The following is a 7934-nucleotide window of genomic DNA, read 5'->3' on the forward strand; positions in this document are numbered from 1 at the left end:
TATTTCAAAGGCCAAGATGTATTCTACTCGCAGTATTTAATTAAAGCATCTGAAAATTTTCTAGGCGACCAAATTTTCAAACCAAAAACACATGATTTTGCACTACTACGTATGGCATCGCCTTAACAAACTTCCGATTGAAATAAAGAAATTAAAAGATATCAACAAACTGAAACCCAAACCCATGTCATCGACCAACGATATTGATTGGTTTTTTTTTCATAATTACGTATTGAGGAAAATTTTCAAGTTAATTAACTTTAACATGCAAATCTTTTAATTTACCAAAATCGATTAAATACAATCGTTGAACATGTTTTTATTTTAAATCCATTACTTAGATTCAAAGGAAGTGTTTTAACATTTAACGTCCTATCCCTACCAGTGGCGGCCAGCTAATATGTGCTCCCGAGCGCCGAACAACCAACAAGATTTCCGACATGGCTAATCACAATACGAAACTCGGTTCGGTTATAATATCTCATTCAAAAGGTACCTACTTATTAAGCGCGCTTAACTTGCAGACCGACTTTGACTTGTGCCTATGTTCGTAGCAGTTCGTTTTCGATTGCGATCCAAAATTTAATTGCTTTGTCGCATATTCTGTGGAACAGTCGAAAGCGTGGGTCCATACCATTACATACTATTCTTTGCAAATAATACCATATCAAGAACGGCGTTCGGAGTTTTACCACCACATCAGAAGGAACGGTTTATTCAGTAGAAAGTTAAACTAAAACGCGTATGTTTGATATTATTGTCGATATCGTTGTTTCAATTTACCATCTGCTATTTTTCAGCGAATGTTACGCTTCTTCGATACAAGCATACAGGATAAAACTTGTCATTAAGAGATGAGTGATGGTCAGATTACTTATTATCAGTTCAGTCAGTACTCGCCGTTGCCAGGCATTGTCTCTTGAATTTAAAACTTTTCTTACTCTGAGAAAGTTTTGAAGTTTAATTGCAGGTTATATCGATCTTGTATATCAATTATTAATAAGGCATATCAATTGCATGTTATACTAATTTATGATTACTTTTGTGTTTGTTCAACGTATAAATTAAGAATGAGTTTGAATGTGGAATACATTAAGAATAATAGGTCGAGTTTTGAAAACAAAGTGATAATAAAAAATGCCGGTCCACCTAAAACCTGAACTGATAATAAAATAAGAGTGCAAATCTGGATCGAAGAAGTTTACTCGATCATTTAACAAAACAATGTATAACAAAGCTTGTAGCTCTGTGCATGTGATCAATTGAATAGTTTATTTTGTTTTACGTGTTTAATTTACGATGTTGATTCAGTTTGGACAATCAGCGGTGTTACTGATGTAACTCACCTTTCTGAAAAAATCAAAAAACATAATTCTTATCATTTACATTTACAAAAAGTTTTGAGCTTAAAGGTTTTAGGAAAAGTTGACATCAGAATGCAATTGGATTCAGGCTACCGTGCCTAAGGTAAACACCATAATGAGCTATTTAATAAAAATCGATACAGGTCAAATTTCCCAGAACATGATTTCAATGTGACGCTTAAAACGTATGACTTCCTAAATAAAGTTCAGTACCTAAAAGGTAAACTCTGTGCAATTTACGCCCGCGACGATTTTTCAAAAGCTAACGGCGCTTTATCAATTTTACAACTTTTTTATAGTACTTGTTTATTAGAAGACTTTCCCGAGACTGTGAAATTACTAAAACTTTTGTGCACCATTCGTGACCTTTGGAATGACCTCAGTTGAAAGCTAAAGATGTTTCTCAACGTTAAAAAGAATAAAATCTTTTAACACGTTGAGCCAGGACAGACTGAACGCACTATCAGTGTTAAGCATTGATAGAGGTCTTTGCTAAACAAAATGAACAGAGAATAGAACTTCTTTATAAATAGGTATGTACCTTTATTTAATTTATTTTATGACTTAATGTTGTAATCCGGTGAACCCCCACATATTTTAACCACCGGCCGCCACTGATCCCTACGTCTAATTAAACAAAGTCTGGTTTCGTAATTAATTTTAGGTACCTATTATTAATTTTGTGGTGACTTAAATAGCTTACATATTTATTTTTGGAAATTATGTTTAACATTATTTATGGTAGAGAATCAGTTAGTTACATTACAATAGTTTGTTTATTTATTTAACACCATATTTAACGGCTTTTACATAGGAATAGTTTATACATACACAAGTATATAACTTCCGAACCGTTTTTTCTTTACAAACTGAAGTGCCCTCGCAACAATCTTGTGTTTATTAAGTGGTAAATTGAAGGTGTCGACTAAAAAATCAATATTATTATCCAGTATTAGAACTCTAGGCAATGGGAAGTACTTATTATGTATATATACTGTAGTTAGTCCAAGAATTTCTTCGCTAAAACCTAATATTTAATATCTCACTTGTAAATAAAAGTAACGGAATGGAAAGCATAACAATGATACAAACATTTACTATTTTTTGCAATAATGCTCAAATATCACAAACACATTACCAAATATTTAGAAATACCACAATCTTAAACGACTTAGTAACAAATAAAATTGATTATAACCCTATGAACTACCCCTCTCCCCCCTCCCCCATATGTTGTGTATATAAACCGTAGACTAAGAATTTTGTGTACCAGTCTGAAGATGGCTTTGACGAGCTGAAACCGGTTACGGTCAAAATAAAATTAAGTGGAATAAAGTTTTTTATTTGTTTTATTATAATATAACATAATCATTGTGCATGTAATTCGTTGGAAGGCTTTGAAGAAGAGGAAAGTTAGGTACTTAAAACAAAAATCACTTCAAGGTAGCAGTAATACTAAAGTATCTCTCTAACACTCTGAAAATTTAAAGAAAAACGATATAAAAGTATTAATTTATATCATTAATATCCACTCATATATGCAGCTCACCAGATCCTTGAACTGCGACCTCTAGGCTCAGAGCCAAGGTCCTTGCCATTCAGGCGTTTGGTCTAAACAAAGAAAAAATCTTCCAATCTTGGCTTGAAAATTAGACTCCTTTGACCACTTGCCCAAAAATAAGTAATATATTAATGTCATCCGATGACATAAGTAATCTCTTCGTTAATGCACATTTTTTTCATTCTTTCAACACTTAACACAGAAATAAAAATGATTTTATGTGAGAACATACAGATAAATTTTGGACCCTTATTTGCATTAAATTTTCCTCTTTATTAGTTCTGAAACATATCCACTTCGTTTGTTCGAAAATTCGTTCCATTCCTTTTTTAAATGCCGTGCGATCAACATTTCAAACGAAGAAAATGGAACGAAGAAAACTTCCATTTTCAAACTTCGAATCATTCGCGAATTAGTAGGATGTGCGCTCCCACTCATACCGCACTCAGATAGCTGTTGGAAAAATCTAAAAACCACACACAAAAAATATAAAATCAAATGTATTGAAAACATTCATACCATTTTAAACGTTGTGAAATCTTTTTACTCGGTGACTCAATTTTCCTAGCGTCATTCGTTTATCGCCGCAAAGACGTCAGTGTTGGGGTATTCGAATTTTCACAGGCAGTCAGTCGGCGTCTGCCGTAACGAACGGACGTGTGTCGCGTGTCGCTCTCCCGCAGTTGCGCTAACAGTTGTTGGACTACTGATTCTTAAGTGTTTGTTAAAAATTAATAGTGGAAATAAAACCATTCAAGTTTATTATTTACTTTGTATTTCTTATAAGAACGTCTAATCTATGGCGAGTGAGGTGATAAATTTTTTCAAGTGATTTTTTGTGAGTGTTTTTTTTGTAAGTACCTATTCTTTACTATTTTTTGTACCACTTGTTATGCATGCTGATATCTAGAGTTTGTTATTTTGTTTTTATTCGAAAAAAAACGATACTGTTATTAAAATATTGTTGTTATTCGTAAGCGAAAATATTTTTTAGTAATTTAAAAATAGGTCACTAAAATCACAAAATTGTGAACCATGTTGTTTTTATCTCAATTATTTTACAATCTTAATATTAACCGGTTAAAAGCTGTTATTTCTAATTTTATAAAAAACTACTTAAATAAACTTTCAACGGATTGTTTAACCAAATTTATCAATATAAACTATTGAAACAATTGGGAATATGTTTCATTGTAATTATGCTTGTTTCATTCGAAATAAATCATTAATGTATGCAAGTGGATAGGTATATTGGTTCTATTTTCAAAAGAAACGCTAAACACTTATGAAACCTTAATAAAATATTTACATTATGTGCAAACAAATGCACGCAGTCTTTTTATAATTACGGTAGGTAAATCGACTTACGTGAAAAATTTTTATCTACAACATCATATTAGTAGAATTTTGTTATTGATTTGTGTTAAATATGAATAGTTAAAAAAATACATAATAGATGCATAGTAGTTAGTTATAAACCGGCATGTTTAAATTAAATCTTTTGCAAAAAAAATTTTTTTTGAAACACTTGAGAATAACTAAGTATTTTAAAATAATATTATTTTATGTTTTTTTTATTTGGAGATAAACCTATCTAGTTTCTGGATAAAAGAATACATACCTTAAAAGGTATTATAAAAAATATGTATATTATATCAATATTTAAATCTCCGATACAAATCTACATAAAATCTTTATGACACTTCTGAAACATGTAATTATTTTACCTATTGACCGTTTATCAGCTCTTTGAAGAAATGCGTCGAGTTCCACACAGACTTAGTGGGTTCAACTCTCTTGCTAGTTACGCAAGTCCTCCATCATTGAACAAGCGATTGTAGTATAACTATACAACTATTTTCAGGTTATTCGTATAACTGAAATGTGTAATCTGCTCTGATATAATAAACAAAAAATAGCCATAACGCATTTGGGCGTGAAAATCACATTTAAATTATCTAACCTCACCATAGTTTTTTCGTAAATTGATGCAAAAATACGAATCTAGATAAATAGATGTTACTGTTTTAGACTTGCTACATTCTTTATAAGTAAAATTATAGATCATTCTCAATTTCCCAAACACATTTTCTATTTCTAAAGGCACCAGTAACACGGATAGTAAATTTCATTGCAATTTTCTAAACAAGCTTATAAATTATGTTCTTCCAAATGAATGTTGGGATGTTTCATTTCAAACATTTATCGGTAAAATCTTGGTTGTAAGATGTAAAAACAAAAACCAAAATGATTATCTAGTTTCTAAATTTGCCAACAGCTTTGCACTTCGTCTGTCTGTACATTTTTTGGTACCTTTCTTTTTCATTTCAAGATGGTGGCCATTTTGATGGTTTAGTAAAGATATTTTTGAAATTTGAAATTCCCATGTCATTTGGACATTTTTCGATTTTTTTCAATATTATGGTAGGACTTACCTACCTGATAAAGATTAAAAAAAAATTCATTGAAATTTTCTTTGCACCAACTATATCATTCCTTATTTCAAATATTAAAAAATGATATTTAAAATATTTTTAATTGTACTTTTTTAATTAAGTAAGTAGGTATTTTTAAGACTCTGCAGTAAACGTTCAAAAATAAGAAGATGATTTAAAATAAAGATACGTAAATACGAAGGTTAGAGAAGAAAAGCTGAAATATTTTGTTTAAATTATGATTAATAGGCGCAAAGGATAATATAAAACTTTTTTTATTTATTTATTTTATTTTATATATACAAACAATACAAAACAAAATGAACCTTTGTCTGTCCAACTGGGAAGGATTCCCGTTTCAGGACAGCCAAATTGTGTATTTATTACATAATATTCTTACAATGGAATGGCGATGCTGTCAAAGCAAATTTTGAGAACATTGTTGATTGCATTCGAAGTGACAGGATGGTTTCTTTATCCTTGAAAGAATTGCAAAGATGTTATTTATTACCAGGGTCAATTTGGATAATATTAGTAATTGCATTCAGAACAGATGAATGGTTTCTTTCGGGACATCACAAGTCTGAGATTATTTCCAGGGCATTTTGGCAATTAAAGCGTGACTTTTTCACTATACATGAAAATCTTTTGGAAAATAAGTAGCATTTAAAAAAACGCTGTGTATTTTCCCGTGCCTATTATTTGTCAAATAACATATTTAAATGTGTTTTAAGTAATTTTCTGAGCATACTTTGCGATTTTTTCTATCGAAATAATTTCTTATAAATACTTTTTCGTCTAGGCTAATAATGTACAGAGGTTATCTTAAAAAATAAAACATATTTTTATATATGTTATCAAGTTAAATATAAGTATGTTATAAATCCATATAAATTCGGATTGCGGGGTACTTACTTATGATTTTATGATTTCCGTTGAAATTTTGGTTTTGATTTAAGATACGTAAAAGAAATTAGAAAAATACGTTTTTGGACGCGATGACTCCCGTTCACAGATCTACCAATTATCAACCATAACAAGGAATATGTTTACTAGCGTCAAACCTAAAAATAATAATTTTTTCCTTAACGATGTAAATGTTAACTATTTTTTTTCCTCAAACAATTATCAAGCCACAATATATCTGTGTGTTTTGATAACATTCGTGGCAAAAAAAAGTTTTTTACTTCAACCGTACAAGAATATATACCTAACGACAGCTTTTCAGCTATTTTATGCAATCACCAGCATCATAAAAATGTACAACTGTTGTAATTTAATGACGTGTAATTTTTCGTACTTTAAGCAAAATTTTTTAAGGCGGGTAACTACGACGAGCTTTTAGTTTTATCGTAAGTTATTTGACTCAATTTTAATGACGTCATAAGAAAGTACCTGATCCATAGGTATCTACGCTAAATTAAAATCTTGGAAATATAACATCGGGTGAAGTGTTTTCGGGGAGATGTTGGTTTGTGGAGACTCCTTGACCTCTAGAACTGGTCTCACGACCATCGCCTTGCGCCTCAGTGGGAGAGATATTATTCATATATCCGTCATTCCTGGACACAGTGATCTCCAGGTTCCAAACCAACCCTCATACCTTTTACTTTCCCAGAACTTTCTTTCCTGAAGACCCTCCACACAGCATTCCAAAACATGAAATAGGCCCTGAGGGAAATTGTTTTCCTCAACGCCTTGTGTGGGGTTAATATTTTTAAAAAATATACCTCTTTACTCTCGACCGGAGAATTCCGTCGCGTACCTAGCTTATTCTATTTGAATTTTTCTGGAATCATGCCGTGTACCTCGCTTATTCTATTTGATTTTTTCTGTAATTACGCCGTGTACCTCGATTATTCTATTTTTAATTTTCTGAAATTACGCCGTATATCTCACTTATTCTATTTGAATTTTCACATTTCCTGTTAAAAAATATAGATGGAAAGCTATATCTATTGTTTGTTTCATATTTTTAGATTAAAGGTTTTGTCTGTTGAAGCTCTGGCAAGATAGGTAAATTATTGATAGATTGATAAAAAAGAATTCCTTTGTTTTATCACTCTCCTTTCCTGAATGTGAGAATTTTTTATTTGATTTTTTGTCGTCCCGTTTCGCCTTGAAGATTTTACATATTTATATTGATATAAAAATAACTTTAATTTTTGTTGTTGTAAGTAATTGTTTTCAAAGGTGACCATAATTCTTATAATAAATCAAGTACATGTAGATATAAAACTAGGTAAATATAAAATATTGAACTAGTTTCTAGAGACCAATTTAGAACTCCCGGCTAAAAGATGAACGAATCAAGTTCATTATTCAAAGCGGCTAACGACATTTTTATTTCAAATCAAGTTATTTACAGTAAAAATTAGATCAATTTTTTGTGTTTGTAGAAGTTTAGGCAGGTTCATAACCCTGACACGGCAAGTTGTTATGTTACCGAGACGACATTCAATCGATTATGTTATGCATGACCTTCTTGACCTAACATAACCTAATACAACTGATAGAGCGTATGTGGGGAGTGATCAAATGGAGGAGTAAAAAATAAGATAAATACTGTTGACT

The sequence above is a fragment of the Hesperophylax consimilis genome, chromosome 25 (assembly GCF_061612785.1).
Source record: "Hesperophylax consimilis isolate HC1 chromosome 25, BYU_Hcon_1.0, whole genome shotgun sequence".
NCBI classification, from domain to species: Eukaryota; Metazoa; Arthropoda; class Insecta; order Trichoptera; family Limnephilidae; genus Hesperophylax; species Hesperophylax consimilis.